We start from the raw sequence: 15,146 nt of genomic DNA, 5'->3' as shown, positions 1-15,146 counted from the left end.
AACCCAACATGTACCTTTGGAGACACCTGTAGAGCTCCTTTATAATCACACAGTTACGTTGTGACGTTTGGTAGCACACAAAATGTTCCTCCGGCAAACGGGAGTTGCATAATCTCATAGTCATAGGAACATGTATAAGTCATGAAGAAAGCAATAGCAACATACTAAACGATCGGGTGCTAAGCTAATGGAATGGGTCATGTCAATCACATCATTCTCCTAATGATGTGATCCCGTTAATCAAATGACAACACATGTCTATGGTTAGGAAACATAACCATCTTCGATTAACGAGCTAGTCAAGTAGAGGCACACTAGTGACGTTTAGTTTATCTATGTATTCACACAAGTATTATGTTTCCGGATAATACAATTCTAGCATGAATAATAAACATTTATCATGATGTAAGGAAATAAATAATAACTTTATTATTGCCTCTAGGGCATATTTCCTTCAATTATATGGTTCAATACATGAGAACAAATAATTGGTGTTTTCATTCATCATCAATACCATTTTCTGTTGCACAATAGCACGTTGAACTTTGCTTTGGTACACCACCACTGAAAAAGTTCAGATATTTTGATACAAATTAAAGGTTGAGATAATAAAGTTCATATTTTTCCACTGAAAAAGTTATCCCTTTTCAATCAAAATGACAATCTAGTTTTTTGTATCTGAATTTTTGTTCAATATGTTTGATCTCCAGGCTATAGTGATAGCCTTTTTAAGTAACTTTAAGATTCTTGTAAATTTTTAGGGGGTGTATAATAGAAGCGAAACTCAAACATGTTTCCAATGGTGATTTTTTTTCATTTATAAAAAATGATTTTACAGGTTTATCTGTTGGAAAACGCCATAATTTACCAATATCGAACATTAACAGAGACTACCTTCCTCTCTGAAAGAAAGAGACTACTAATAACCCCTAAAAAAGGACTAACTAATTAGCACCAGATTAAAAAACAACTTTTTTTAGCATCGATTAAGAAACAACTTTTTTTTTTGAGGGGGATTAAGAAACAACTAATTAGCACGCATATCGTACAGGCCGTGATTTCTTCAGTATAACTTTGGGCTGCTCTGTTTCGACTCCACCACATCTCGCATGCGCAGTGAGGAGGGCGAGATCCGAGATGAGTAGCCGCCGCCGCCACGCCCTCTCGCCGGCGGCGGCGCCCTTGGATGATGACGACCTGCTCTCCAAGATCCTCCTCCGCCTCCGCCCACAGCCATCCTCCCTCCCCCGCGCCTCTCTCGTCTGCAGGCGCTGGCACCTCCTCGACTCCGACCCTCGCTTCGCCCGCCGCTTCCGCCTCCACCACCGCCGCAACCCTCCCCTCCTCGGTTTCTTTGATGAAGGCCCTGAAGAGATCTCCTTCGTGCCTACTCTGGAGCCCCCCAATCGTGTCCCGCCCGGGCGCTTCTCTTTGAAGTTCGACGGCGGCGACCGCTACGTGCTCCTCGGATGCCGCCATGGCCTGGTACTGGTCTACCACCCATCTTGGAAACAGATCCTGGTGTGGGACCCTGTCACCGCGGACCAGCACCGCATTGCAGTCCCCCCAGGGTTTGCGAGAGATTATGGGTTCATCCGGATTCCTGCGGCGGTGCTTCGGGCTTCCGGAGACGTTCACTTCCAGGTAGCCTTGACAGTGATAGACAGAGAACACAGGCGAGCTCTCGCCTGTGTTTACTCGTCAGAGACTGGAGAATGGAGTGATATCATCTGGACACGGCTTCCATCCGATGCTTCTGCGAGCACGCTGGTTAATTGATACAGAGAAGCCCGCTGTGCTGTTTGGGAATTCTCTTTACTGGCTGCTTATTGGGAATATGGTTGGATTTCTGGAATTTCATTTGGAGAGGCAGAGCCTAACTATGGTATGGATACCGATGGATTTGTTTACCAAGGGCACTTTTGATATCTGTGCGATGCGGGCAGATGATGGTGGTTTTGGTTTCCTTTTTGTGCTGCACTCAGATGATCACAGTGCCCAATTATGGAAGAGGCAGACTGATTGTCATGGTGTTGCTTCATGGGTGCTAGGAAGAACTATTGAACTGGACAAGCTATTTCCCTTGAATTTAGTGGACAAATGGCCTTTTATTATACGGGGATTTGCTGAGGACAATAATGTGGTGTTTCTATGGACAAGTTGTTTCTTCTTTATGATCCATCTTGGGTCATTGCAGTTCAAGAAACTTAGTGAAGCCGAGTTCATTTTTTATTGTTACCCATTCGAAAGCGTCTACACTGCAGGTAATAACATGCCTTCACATAATGGGTTTAACAAAACCAAGTTAATGTTCAATAATTGGTTGATGGAATTCCGCTCACATCCTTTTGAGTTAGTAAAGTAGTGTCATATCACCAGTTTGTTTTGCTACTTAATGACCTCTTTTACATTATATATTCCTGGTCCGATTCTTGTATGTAATGATTATGATTTATTTTAGTGGTATCTAATTTATTTTATGCTCAGCCAGGCGGTGGGCTGCAATTGGTCTACTGTCAGCTTCATTTCTGTAATTCTTGTTGTTCAAGTCAGAACTAGCAAACTGCCTTTCTTAAGTTCATTATATGAATATTTATACAATAAACCAATGAACACCAAGACTGGCAAATGCTCTCTTTAAAGTTGAAACATGTTTCAATGTTCTATGCATATTAACATATATTCCCTCCATTCCTAAATATTTGTCTTTCTAGATATTTCAACAAGTGACTACATACGGAGCAAAATGAGTGAATCTACACTCTAAAATATGTCTATATACATCCGTATGTGGTAGTCCATTTGAAATATCTAGAAAGACAAATATTTAGGAACAGAGGGAGTAACTGTACTATGGTAGTTTTAGTGCATAGCTACAGCGCAGTTTTTTTTCTCAAGATAAGATGCATGGTAGTTGGAAGTTGAAGACAACTACTCGAGAGACTTGCTTGAACCAACTGAAATGTCAAATAGGTAGGTCAATTGGTACAGTTAGAAGCTTCAAGCTCATTCTATTTGCTTCAGTCAACATTTATTATCCCTGTTAATCTTGCTACTAAATTAAGCCCATATTGATGAATAACCTCTCATTTTATCACTTTTAGGAGATTCCTAGCACAAGTAGCAAATCCATTTGTACCAGGGAAAACAAATAAACTTAGATCATTTATTTTTGGGGGCTAAATTTATCTAAGATGATCTAAACCTGAATGGTCTTGATCACTTTTATTGCTAGTTTTTCAAGTATTGACTTAATTTTTTGAGGCTAAATTTACTTGAAGATAATCTAAATTTGAATAGTCTTGTTCACTTTTGTTGCTAGGATTTATCAGTATGCCTATATTTTATTTATTTCAATGTGGCGTGGAATGAGCTTAATTATACTGGATAACTTGTCTCTTCTGACCAGCTAATAGTCTCGAGTGTGCATCTTCTTCATTTTTAAGATAGTAATCAGCTTATACTTTTTTTTGGAATATTAATCAAATTTGACAGTAGGTGTGGTTTTGTTTATCCATTCCTAATCTGGTATAAAACTGATATTTTTTCCTAAACGACAACTGTGAGTTTTTCTAAACATCTTGTTGATGCCTCATCATATCTATTTGGTTTTTTGTTGGAATGCCATTGGTTGGTTGACCTGATTACTTCTTATGCTTGCAGAAATAGACATTGGTGGTGGACACAATGTGGTTGGTCTTTTGCAGAATACATAAGATGATTATCTGGTTAGGTATGCTGTCGTGGTGTACTGATTGAGCAGGTAAGCATATCTTCCGCATGTATGCTGAGGTATCTGGATTGTTTCATTAATTTATTGCTTCCCCTTTTATTGCCATTTCTCAAGTATCAAATTATAAGCGATTTTGGACTAAAGATTTTGTCGACAATTCTTTGCTTAGCGGTTTCCTGCCTGGCCACCTCCTATAACGTGTCATGGCAGGCTGCATTGTTGACCTTTTCTCTAGGCCCTGCTTTCTCATCCCCTCATGCCTTCATAGCAGCTCTCCATTCTCTTTCCCATAACTCCGCCCTTCTGCCTTCCCTGTTATTTGCTGATGTTCTACTGAATGTGCTCTTTCGTTTACCTTTGCCATCCATCTAGCTGCTTTGCTTTCAGTTACCTTCTCCCCTTCTCCTTAATACTCTCCTGGTTCCTTATGTTAGTGCAGTTTCTCTAGCTCCTCAGATGACTGATGACTTAGGGTCTTCCCCCCTTTTGTGTACATGTTAAGTGATGGCATAATCAAATGCACCCTCTTTCTGCATTTGATTTTTTACTATGAGCTGCTACATGCCTTCGGTTCGTCTTTTGGGATTATGCATCTATCAAGTGTTAGTGTGATGATGTTGTTGCCTTTATGCAAGTAGTTTATAACTGACAATACAGGAACGTTTGCTTCATACTTCCTTCATTTGAACAGTCTTACGATTATGCTGTTTCACATTGCTGCGGAAATGAGGTAGATAGAAGGGTTTGAGGAAGGGGAAAGACAACAGAGACAAGGGGAAAAAGCGTGTGAGTTCATTAATTCGAAGCTAGCTACAACGTTCGCCTCCAGCTTATAACATGAGCTTATAACATGCTGGTACATGGGTCTCAGCCCAACACACACTCAACTGGCCCACGGCCCACTAATTCAAACAGAACTAACAGAACACTAGAACTCTTCACTCTGAATTCCGTGCCTCTTCTTCAGCTTCCTCTTGCCGGGCACACTGCTCGTCAATGCCAGATTGAGGGTACCGACAGTGCCGCCACCCTGAGAACCAGCTTGCCCCAAAGCTGGTGTGTGTGGGAAACGTGGCTTGAGCCATTCATAGTCTTCCTATGTAGCAGCAGAGGCTGGCAGTGATGTCCATGGAAGCAGACAGGCAGCATTCCCTTTCTTGGCCAATCTTTGATCCAAGATCAGTTCTAGTGCCAAATCCTGAGAAAAGAAGTCCACAGTAGTTGGAAGGGAGGAGAATATCGACGTGTGATCAGGCACATGGCTCTTCAGCTGAGATACATGGAAGACCGGGTGTACCATGGCTGAAGTTTATATGTTGCAGGACCAATTCGTTCCTGCACTGTGAAAGGCCCAAAATACTTCAGAGCAAGCTTGTGACAAGGTCGATTAACTAATGTGTTTCGAGCATATACGGTTGTAGTTTTAAGAAAACTGAGTCTCCTACTTGAAATTCACGTTAGTACCTCTTCTGATATGCATAATGTTTCATTATGGTCTGAGCTCTAAGCAAATGCTCCTTCAGCAACTGACAGTGACTCTGATGTTCTGTCAGCCAAGCTTGCACACCAGTATTGGAGGAAGGAATCTCCATTATCCACTGGTAGTGTGCCATAGTTTGGTTCTGTTCCATAGAGTGCTTTGTACGGAGAGCATCCCAATGAGGTGTGATGGTTGGTATTGTACCAAAATTCAGCAAGGGCACTGCACACCTCAATTACATCTCTAGGCACTGGTTAATTCTCTCACTTTGCCTATCTGATTGAGGGCAGTATGTTTGAGGGTGGTAAGCAGTGCTTATATACAACCGAGTATCCCAAAGCTGGTTCTCTCCAAAAGGCACTTGTAAAAATCTTATCTCTGTCAGAAACAACTGTGTTAGGAGGGCCATGCAAACTCACCACATTGTTCAGAACTGCTCTGGCCACAATAGATGCAGTGAAAGGGTGTTTCAGAGGGATAAATTGTGAATACTTGTGAATCTGTTCACCACCACTAAAATGCAGTTATATCCTCAAGATTTTGGCAATCCTTATATGAAATCCATAGTAATGTCAATCCAGGGACTTTGTGGTACACGCAGTGGCTGTAACAGACTAGGAGGCTTACAGTGCTCATGCTTTGCTTGTTGACATATTGTACACTACTGAACAAAGTTTGTAACATCTTGCTTCAGTCTAGACCAAGCAAATAGTTTCTTGAGCCTCTGGTATGTTATTTGAATTCCAGGATGTCAACCAATAGCACTAGAATGAAAGGCTATAATGAGTTTGGTCATGAGTGCCGAGTTATTACCAATCGACATCCAGTCTTCAAAGAAAACTATACCATCCTTTTTTCGAGAAAACAAAGACCTTTGCGTTTCATTTCATTGAAAAGGAAGGGTTTGAGTTACAACCCTCTCAGGAGGCAAACATACAATGCAAAAGCGTGAAATCAGTGAACATCCTAGGTCTGGGGGGTGAGAGCTCTAAGTCCTAGCGGTCGGCTCTAGCTTGGAGGGCCGCCTCGCCCTTGATCTTCGTCATCAGGGTAGTGACCGAGGGGTGGGCTTTGTCAAAGACACAGTCGTTATGGTGCTTCCAAAGCATCCAGGGCATGAGCAGGGTCGTGGAGGTGAGGCCCTTGTGCATGGGCTTGGGCGTGAGTTGCCTCGCGGAGAGCCACCAGGCGTTGATCGAGGGCTTCCTGTCGAACGGGTTGCAGGGTACCATTATCTAGTTCAGTGCCTCGTACCATACCTGCCGAGAGAAGGGGCAGGCGAGGAGATGTTGTATGGTCTTCGGCGCCTGGTTGCAAAGTGGACATCGCGCGGGGTGCTGCAGGCCATGGCAGGCGAGACGATCTGCAGTCCAACACTGATCGAGATGGGCGAGCCGATAAAAGAACCTGACACGCGGCGGTGCCCAGCACTTTCAGGTAAGCTTGTCGCAGGTGGTGGAGCCGTGGAAAGTGGCGAGGTAGGCAGACTGCGCGGTGTAGGTGTCGCTCGAACTCCACATCTAGAGGAGGCAGTCTGGCTTTGTGAAGAGCATTGTATGCTCGATCATGTGCCATAGCTGTAGGTATTGACCTATCTCCTAGATGCCAATGGTGTTGTGAATGTCGTGCGCCCAGCGGTTAGCCTGAAGCCATCCATAGCTTGCGGCGGCGTTTTGGGATGCAGGAGTATAGGAGTGGCATGATCTCAAGGGCTGAACGACCCCCAATCCAATGGTCCTCCTAGAACATGGCATGCTGGCCGTTACCGATCTGCATGGTGGTGGAAGCAAAGAAGAAGGCGCGTTCTTCAGCGAAAAACTGCAGGTCAAGACCACTCCAAGCCCTGGTGTTGTAGGCGCGGCTTAGCCATAGCCAACGCGTGCGGAGCGCGAGGCCGGTGCGCTCAAGGTCGTAGACGCCGAGTACTCCAAGCGAGATTGGCCGTGAGACGCGCCGCCAGTTAACGTGGCAATTGCGACCATTGGCTTCCGTGCGTCCGACCCTGAGAAATCCTCTTTGAATATTTTTCAAGCGCCTTGATGATCTTCTTCGGAGGCGCTAAGAGAAGTAGCTAAAGGATGGGGATTGCGTTCAACATGGCCTTGACGAACGTGAGACGACCGGCCTTTTTCATGAGCTGTGCCTTCCATCGAGGGAGCATAACAGTAGTTTTGTCCACCATGGGTTGAAGTTGAGCTACTGAGGGGCGCCTGATCGTCAATGGAATGCCAAGGTAGGTGATGGGCAAGTCCACAATGAGGCACCCGAGTAGGCCGATTGCGGGCACGGCTTCGTCGGCATCACAGTGAATAAGGGTGTTCAAGCTTTCCAGGAAGTTCTCCTAGAGGCCCGAGGCATGTCCAAAGAGCTGCAGGATAGTAGGATACTCTTCACTGCCAAGATGTCGCCCTATGAGGGGTGGCAGAATAGGATCACGTCATCCACATAGCGAGGCGATGGGGATTAGTCACCAGGGATGTAGCTGTTGTAGGATGCCTAGTTTGGTGGCGCGGCACAGCAGGCAGCCAAGTGTGTCGACCACGGGGAAGAAGAGCTGGGTTGAGAGGGGATCGCCCTTTCTAAGCCTGAATCAGTGCCAAATGGCTGGGCCGGGCTTGTCGTTAAGGAGCACCTTGGTGCTGGCGGATGAGAGAAGAATGGCCAGCCAGTCCAGGAATCGATCACCAAATCCATATTGTCGCAAGACCTTGAAGAGGAATGGCCAATTGACCGAGTCGAAAGCGTATGCCAGGTTGAGCTTTACCAGCACGCGAGGGGTTCCAAGTTGGTGGAGTAGGCGTGCGGACTGCAGCACTAGGACGAAGTTGTCATGCAAGCTGCATCCTGGGATGAACGCGTTCTGGTTTGCACTGACAAGGGCGTTGAGCTTGGGAGCGAGTCGCAACGAAAGAACCTTCGCGAAGATGTTGGCGACGAGGTGGATAAGGCTTATGGGTTTGTAATCACTGAGGCTGCGAGCATCCACGGGCTTAAGCAGCAGCGTGAGGAACGCCTGATTCAGGTAGTTGAAACCCCTGTTGGCGTCAGTAAAACCATGGTATTACTAACCCTGTAAGAAGAGCCTTGACGGCGAAGGCATATATATTTCTCCACCCATGGGAACATCTTGTGAAGACCGTGACGCACCTGTTGGACTATGGACTGGGTCGTCAGGAGACAAGACATGGAAACGAGCTGCCTCATGGGGGCTCTTCACGGGGCCTTCCCGAGAGCCCACGTTGACTCCCCGCTTACTCATTTAGAAGAAGCGGGTCTCAACGTCGGAGGTGGCGCAATGGCCCATACCAAGGGACATTGCTGCCTACGCCAGGAAGGGGACGAAGGGTCAATGACTAGCCCTTGCGCATGGGCTCCAGGAGGATCCGTGCGACCCAAGTTATCCACAACAACTACAGTAAGATTCACCTACCGCTTACGCCGCTATAGTGGCGGTACCTCGCATCGCCTGATGAATACCAAAGGAGGCAGAAAGTATCCAGGGGTGACACACTGCCCCGGAAGGACGTCATCATCACTCGTACGAGCATGCCACGGTCGACCATGCCACCATGGTACAAGCTACACTAGCTACTCCAATGTATATTCAACCAATCAGAACCTCCGACAAGGGCTCCCTCGACACTATAAATAGTGGAGACCAAGGCCTCATAGGAGGTTTTGATCTTTTCACCTTGCAACAGACACATTGTAGCTCTCTACCATTGCAATACAAAACTAAGCAGGAGTAGGTTATTACATCAATAAGGTGGCCCAAACTTGGGTAGTTTTTCGTGTTCATCTGCAGTTCATCCACCGCATTTCATCCATGACTTAAGATTGATGGACGTGTTCAGTCCCTGGCCAAACTCTCAAAGAGTTGTTGCTCACAACTCATATGTAGGTTTTAGAAACCGACAACCCCGACCTCGAAGCGCGAAGAGTTGCTAGAATACGTCAACGGGGTCTTGTTTGACAGTTGGCTAACATGCGTGTAGGAATTCAGCAGTGAAGCCGTCGGAACCTGGCGCCTTGCGTGCGGGCAGCCGCTTGACGGCCTGCCAGATTTCCACGACATCAAAGGGCGCATCGAGGTCGTCTAGGTTTGTAGGCGTGATGAGGGTTGAGAGGTCCAGGGTGCACTCAAGGGGCATGGCGTAGCCAAGCAGGGCGTCGAAGTGCGCGTACGCCGTCGCAACCATGTCGCTTGGGTCTGTGATACCTAATCTTGAACCATTAGGTTGTGCACCATGTTCTTTTGCCGCCAATAGGAGCATTGCCGGTGGTAGAAGGATGTGTTGGCGTCCCATCCTTAAGGGTCGCTAGGCGGGCACGTTGGAGGGTGATGGTGCGCTCCAAGGAAGCAAGGCCCATATAGGAGGCCTTGATCTGACGACGTAGCCAGTCCTCGTGCAGGGATAGATCCTTGCTCTCTTGCTCGGTGTTGAGCCTAAGGAGAAGCTCTCGACAGATCGCCAACATGAATTTTTTGGGATTATGCATCTATGAAGTGTTAGTGTGATGATGTTGTTGCCTTTATGCAAGTAGTTTATAACTAAAAATACATAAATGTTTGCTTCATACTTTCTTCATTTGAACAATCTTATGATTATGTTGTTTCACATTGTTGCGGAAATGGGGTAGGTAGAAGGGTTTGAGGAAGGGGAAAGACAACAGAGACAAGGGAAAAAAGCTTGTGAGTTCATTCATTCAATGCCAGCTACAACGTTCGCCTCTAGCTTATAACATGCTGGTACATGGGTCTCGGCCTAACACTCACTCAACTGGCCCACAGCCCACTAATTCATACAGAACTAACAGAACACTAGAACGCTTCACTCTGAATTCCACGCCTCTTCTTCAGCTTCCTCTTGCCGGGCACATTGCTCGTCAATGCCAGATTGAGGTATTGACATTGCTGCCCCCTTGAGAACCAGCTTGCCCCTGAGCTGGTGTGTGTGGGAAACGCAGCTTGAGCCATTCATAGTCTTCCTATGTAGCAGCAGAGGCTGGCAGTGATGTCCATGGAATAAACACCCGCAGACAGGCAACATTCCCTTTCTTGACCAACATTTGATCCAAGATCAGTTCTAGTGCCAAGTCCTGAGAAGAGAAGTCCACAGTAGTTGGAAGGGAGGAGAATACTGGCGCGTGATCAGGCACATGGCTCTTCAGCTGTGAAGAGATACATGGAAGACCACGTGTACCATGGCTGAAGTTTATATGCTGCAGGACCAATTCGTTCCTCAACTGTGAAAGGCCCAAAATACTTCAAGCAAGCTTGTGACAAGGTCGATTAACTATTGTGTTTTGAGCATATGGTTGTAGTTTTAAGAAACCGAGTCTATACTTGAAATTCACGTTCGGACCTCTCTGATATGCATAATGTTTCATCCTGGTCTGAGCTCTAAGTGAATGCTCCTTCAGCAACTGACAGTGGCTGATTTTCTCTCAGCCAAGCTGCACACAAGCATTGGAGGAAGGTGTAGTCCCTCGCCGTATGCATCATATCCATCGTCGCCCCACTGCCCATATCGAGTGTATCGAGGACCGTCTCTGCCGTATCCGCCGTATGCCTGACCTTCCCGATTCTGATTCTGATTCGACCCGACCCCCCGTCCCAGCGCCCGCGCCTTGGCCGCTGGCAGCTGTGTCGGCTCGTCCGGGGGCCGCACATTGGCCTGACCGGTAACAGGCGCGCCCCGGCCGACTCCAGCGGCGGGTGGCGTAGCCACTGGTGGCGGCTGCCTTGCCACGGAAGGAACGCCGCGGCCAGCCCCAGCGGCGGCGGTCGGGCCATGCTTGGCGGGCGGTGGCTGCCTCGCGGGAGGTGGATGAGCACCACGACCGGTCCCAGCGGCAGGAGGCAGGGCTCCGCGTCCGGCCATCGTGCCGGCGACAGAAACCCTAGTCGCTCTCCCCGCTCCGATCAAAGGAAACCCAGGCGAACGAGAAACCCTAGTCGATACACAGCGAATCGGCTCGGGCCTCAGCGTCACATGCATGCACGTAGAGGGATCAAAAGACCCGGCTTGGGCCTCTGGCTTGGCGGCATGCCTCAAGTCTAGAGAGCCCACGACCGGTGTCGGTTCCGAGTCCACATCTCGGCCCAGCAACGAGTTCAAACGCGCCTTCCTGGCCGCTCGAATCACGCCATCCGAGATCGCCACCGGCGATCGTTGCGGTGCCGGCCTCAGTGGATGCCCTCTCTTGCTTTTCTTTTTTCTAGTAACTAACGTCCAAGAATCCGGGATATAATCTCACAAAGTAATTGGTGCACGAGATACCATAGGAATCGGACCGATCCAAGGTTTAATCATCTTCTTCAGCGTCGGAGCTTTGGATCGAAGCCGTTCCATTGAATGTTTAGAATCCGGTGGCGGTTCCGGCGTAAACACTGGCAAAGGAGCCTGCATGACCTGCTCGATCTCACCCTCATTTTCTTCATCGCTCTCGATTAGAACCCAGAAGCGTCCTCCCGGTCGATCCCGACTTGTGGTCGTTGTGTTCGTCAGATCAACCAGGTCAGCCGCCGTGATCTGATCAACCTGCACACACTGACCAACAACCACGTCATAGTCATCCAAAGAAAATCTAAGACCTACCTCGATCTGATCGCTGTCCGGGAGGTAGTCTCCGGCCAACATGTCGTTCTCCAAATCCAATAAAGCCATCCACCATGAGGATACAGTGAATCGGAGGCGCCCCATGATCCAATCATCCGGAGCCGTCGCATCTGCAAATTGTGCCTACCACTGCCTCCACCTCGGCAGCCCTCCCACGATCTTGCTGTCCGACTTGCCGCCGGGATTTGCTCCCGCCGTGGCCGCTTGATCCGCCCTTCCCCTAGAAGTCATCGCCGCCGCGCGTGTGGGAGAGGACAAATCCGCCCCCTTAGACCCCCGCGATGGTTCGGAGACCGCACCGAGAGCAGCCTCATCGGCGCCGGTCTTGGCGGTGGAGGCGCCGGCCTTGAAGGCGGTGGCCGGAACGACCGCTCGCGGCCGCAAGTCGTCAGGTGGTCGCATGGGAGCAGGCTACTATTCTATACCCTGAATGAGCAGTGTCAAGACGATGAACAACCTAAAAACCTAAGCAACTAGGGCCTAAAAACAATCCACACGCGTGGATCCGGCGACCCCCCTTTCCTGGTGGCTAGGCGGATCTCCTTTCCTTTCTACGAGAGGAAGAAAGAAAAGCGATATTATTATATCATATTCCCCTAGCTATAAAACTTTCACACTGTACTGGATGGCTGGCCCTGAATCCACCAACACAGGTCAGGCACTTCAGATTGATAGACTATTTTGTCACTGTTCGAAACTTTAACTGCGAGAGGAACATCCACTGAAGCGGGCACCATGTTGATGCGATCAAGCAAAGCAGAGTAAATAAAAAACTATGAGAACTTCTAGAGTCTAGAAGAATCAGGAAAACTTGATTGCCAATCATAGCATGCAGGCGAATAGTTTTGGATGATTAGCGCCTGACAGCGCATTGACTGACAGCAGTGACTCTTCTTCCAGCCTCCGTTGATTTAGTCAAAGCAGGCCTGGAGAAAATAATGGGACCGCTTTTCAATTGGAATGATATCAAGCACTATGTCTCAGATGAGCACATCTGCACTTTCCACTGTTTCCATTGCCTGAACTTGAGCTGGTACCGCTTTAACACAGACATGGGCAGGACTCTATTTTCGCCACAACTGAAGCACAGGCCATTAGTGCGACTGTACTTCTTCAGTTGTCTCGCATGCCGTAGCTTCCCTGATGGCGCAGTCTGATGATTGTCCTGCCGCCCAACTGTAGGGAATGCTATCCAGTCGGTCTTGGCTCTATTGAGAGTTTCTTCCTGAACTGGCACATGTTGCTGTCGCTGGAAACTGAATCTTAACAGCGCCCTTTAACTCATCCTTCAGTCCCAAAATGAATCGGGTGACCAGATAAGTATCACGTACAGCCAGCTCATACAGAAGGATTTGGTATGCCAATTGGCTGAGCTGATCGCTCGGTTGTACCTCTCCACCGTACCCTCATGTTTCACCAGCAACAGCGCATCATGTCATGGTGAGTATTGAAGTCAAATTCCTGAAGCACAACACTGAAATTCTTCCTAATCCAGCCATCCCACCATACTCTTGTACGTGTGATACCAGTTTGTTGCGTCACCCCACAGATGCAGAGTAGCTGAAGTAACTTTGAACCCCTCAGGAATGTCACAGAGGAGGAAGAATGCGTCGAACCTGTCCAAACATCAGTTCCATCAAATCTGGGAAACTCCATCTTTGGCATCCACAGGCGACAATCATGTTATTTGTCAGGCAGCCGCCCGCCATCAGGTTGTTGTTCAGACGTGTTCTATCCTGTCAGCGGCGGCATCTGCAGTGGCGGCGGTGGGCTGGGAGGTGGGGAGGGAAGCAATCCATCTCCTACCGATGCCAGGGAGGTCGGCTGTGGTGGTGCCTTCTGTGTCCTAATTGCTGTAACCTGCTCCTGACGCACATCCCTGATGGAGGACGTTGTGAGGTTTACCTTGGTCTGTATCTTGTTGGTCTGACCTGCCTGACCCTCAAGCGCTGATCAATGCCATCTAGGCGCTTGGTGACCTCGTCCATCCTCTCGAACTTCTCACGGACCAGCTTCAGATTCTCGAGCTCCTTCATGACCCTCTCCTCGAACTGCTCCATGGCCGAAATAACATGCCGAGTCTGTGCGGTTGGCTTCGAAGGCGCCGTTGCTACTCCCACTCCGAATCGGCCAATCCTGTTTCGGAATTACACCGATCAAGCCCGAGGGGCGTTAGGTAACCTTCCCAAGAAATTACGAGCTAGATCAAGAGAGTATGGGAGTCACTCTACTGGCCCACAACCCGCTAATTCAAAAATATGTAAAAATAGTTTAATAAACAGAATTTAATAAACATTGACATTTATTTTGGTCGAAAGGAAGTGTGTCTATTAATAAGATGCTGCACGCCACCTGTACTGCACGAGCTAATCAAATTCGATCTGTTACTGACTAGCTAGCTCGTCCATTTCTAATAAGTATGTCTATGAGCTAGCAACCAGATGGTTCCGTGAACCCCTTATATGCCCATGATAATAAGCTACTTTTTGATAATCTAGGATGTCCATGAGTTAATGTTTACCGTTTGAGTCATCCTTATACATAAATTTAACGGCCTTTCCATGAGTTAGTATACAAATTGGTTTGACTGATGAAATTTGTTGACCCGCAGGTATCTAGGATTGCATTCCGGTTGGCGAAGATGTAGAAATGGGTTGTGTGCTGTAGGTTCCTTTTGTATAATGTGCTCTGTGCTCAGAAATTGGCCCTCTGTAATGGCCGGTTGTGAAGTATGTAAACTGTGGAAACGAATCGCTTCATTTGCCAGCTTACCTTCTGCGTATTATCTAAGTTCTGTATGAGGACCCACTGACTTTCTTGGATTAATGAATGATCAGTGTCGGCGCTGTCGGTTTACTCGTGCGGTTCATTTGCCTGATGCCTTCCAAGCAAGAACCGCCGAGGCCAGCTCACCTGTTAGTTGCGTGTGCAGGCTTCTTTTCAGTATCCTTTGCCTGTCCCATGTTGTGTGGGATTCAGTTTTCCTTTTTTTTTCGAGGAAGAGTTACAAACTCATCAGATAGAACTACATTCAGAGAGCACAGAACTGACTGATGGGAAGCGAAGCAAGCAAGCAACCTCTTATGTCTCTGACGAAAGGAAAACAAACTCATCTGCTACTCGCTGGCTCAATCAGTTCTCTGGCAATAAAAATGTTGTCAGCCTTCAGGATTACAGGTTCCTTGTACACCTTCAGGAGGGCCGACAAGCCAATCAGAGCTGCACTCGCCTCTGCTTCCTCAGCGCTGTTGCACGTGTCCGTTCGGCGACAGACCGAGATGAAGACAATGCCTTTTATGGATCAATCAAC

The 15,146-nt window shown here is 47.8% G+C and overlaps 1 pseudogene; it reads left to right on the top strand.

The window, feature by feature from the left end:
* The first annotated feature begins 1,087 nt into the window (after positions 1-1,087).
* LOC125516275 lies at positions 1,088-14,642 on the top strand (annotated as a pseudogene).
* The last annotated feature ends 504 nt before the right edge of the window (positions 14,643-15,146 follow it).

This window comes from Triticum urartu, chromosome 6, assembly GCF_003073215.2.
Source record: "Triticum urartu cultivar G1812 chromosome 6, Tu2.1, whole genome shotgun sequence".
In the NCBI taxonomy this organism is placed as follows: Eukaryota; Viridiplantae; Streptophyta; class Magnoliopsida; order Poales; family Poaceae; genus Triticum; species Triticum urartu.
This window is presented reverse-complemented; position numbering and strand designations above follow the sequence as displayed.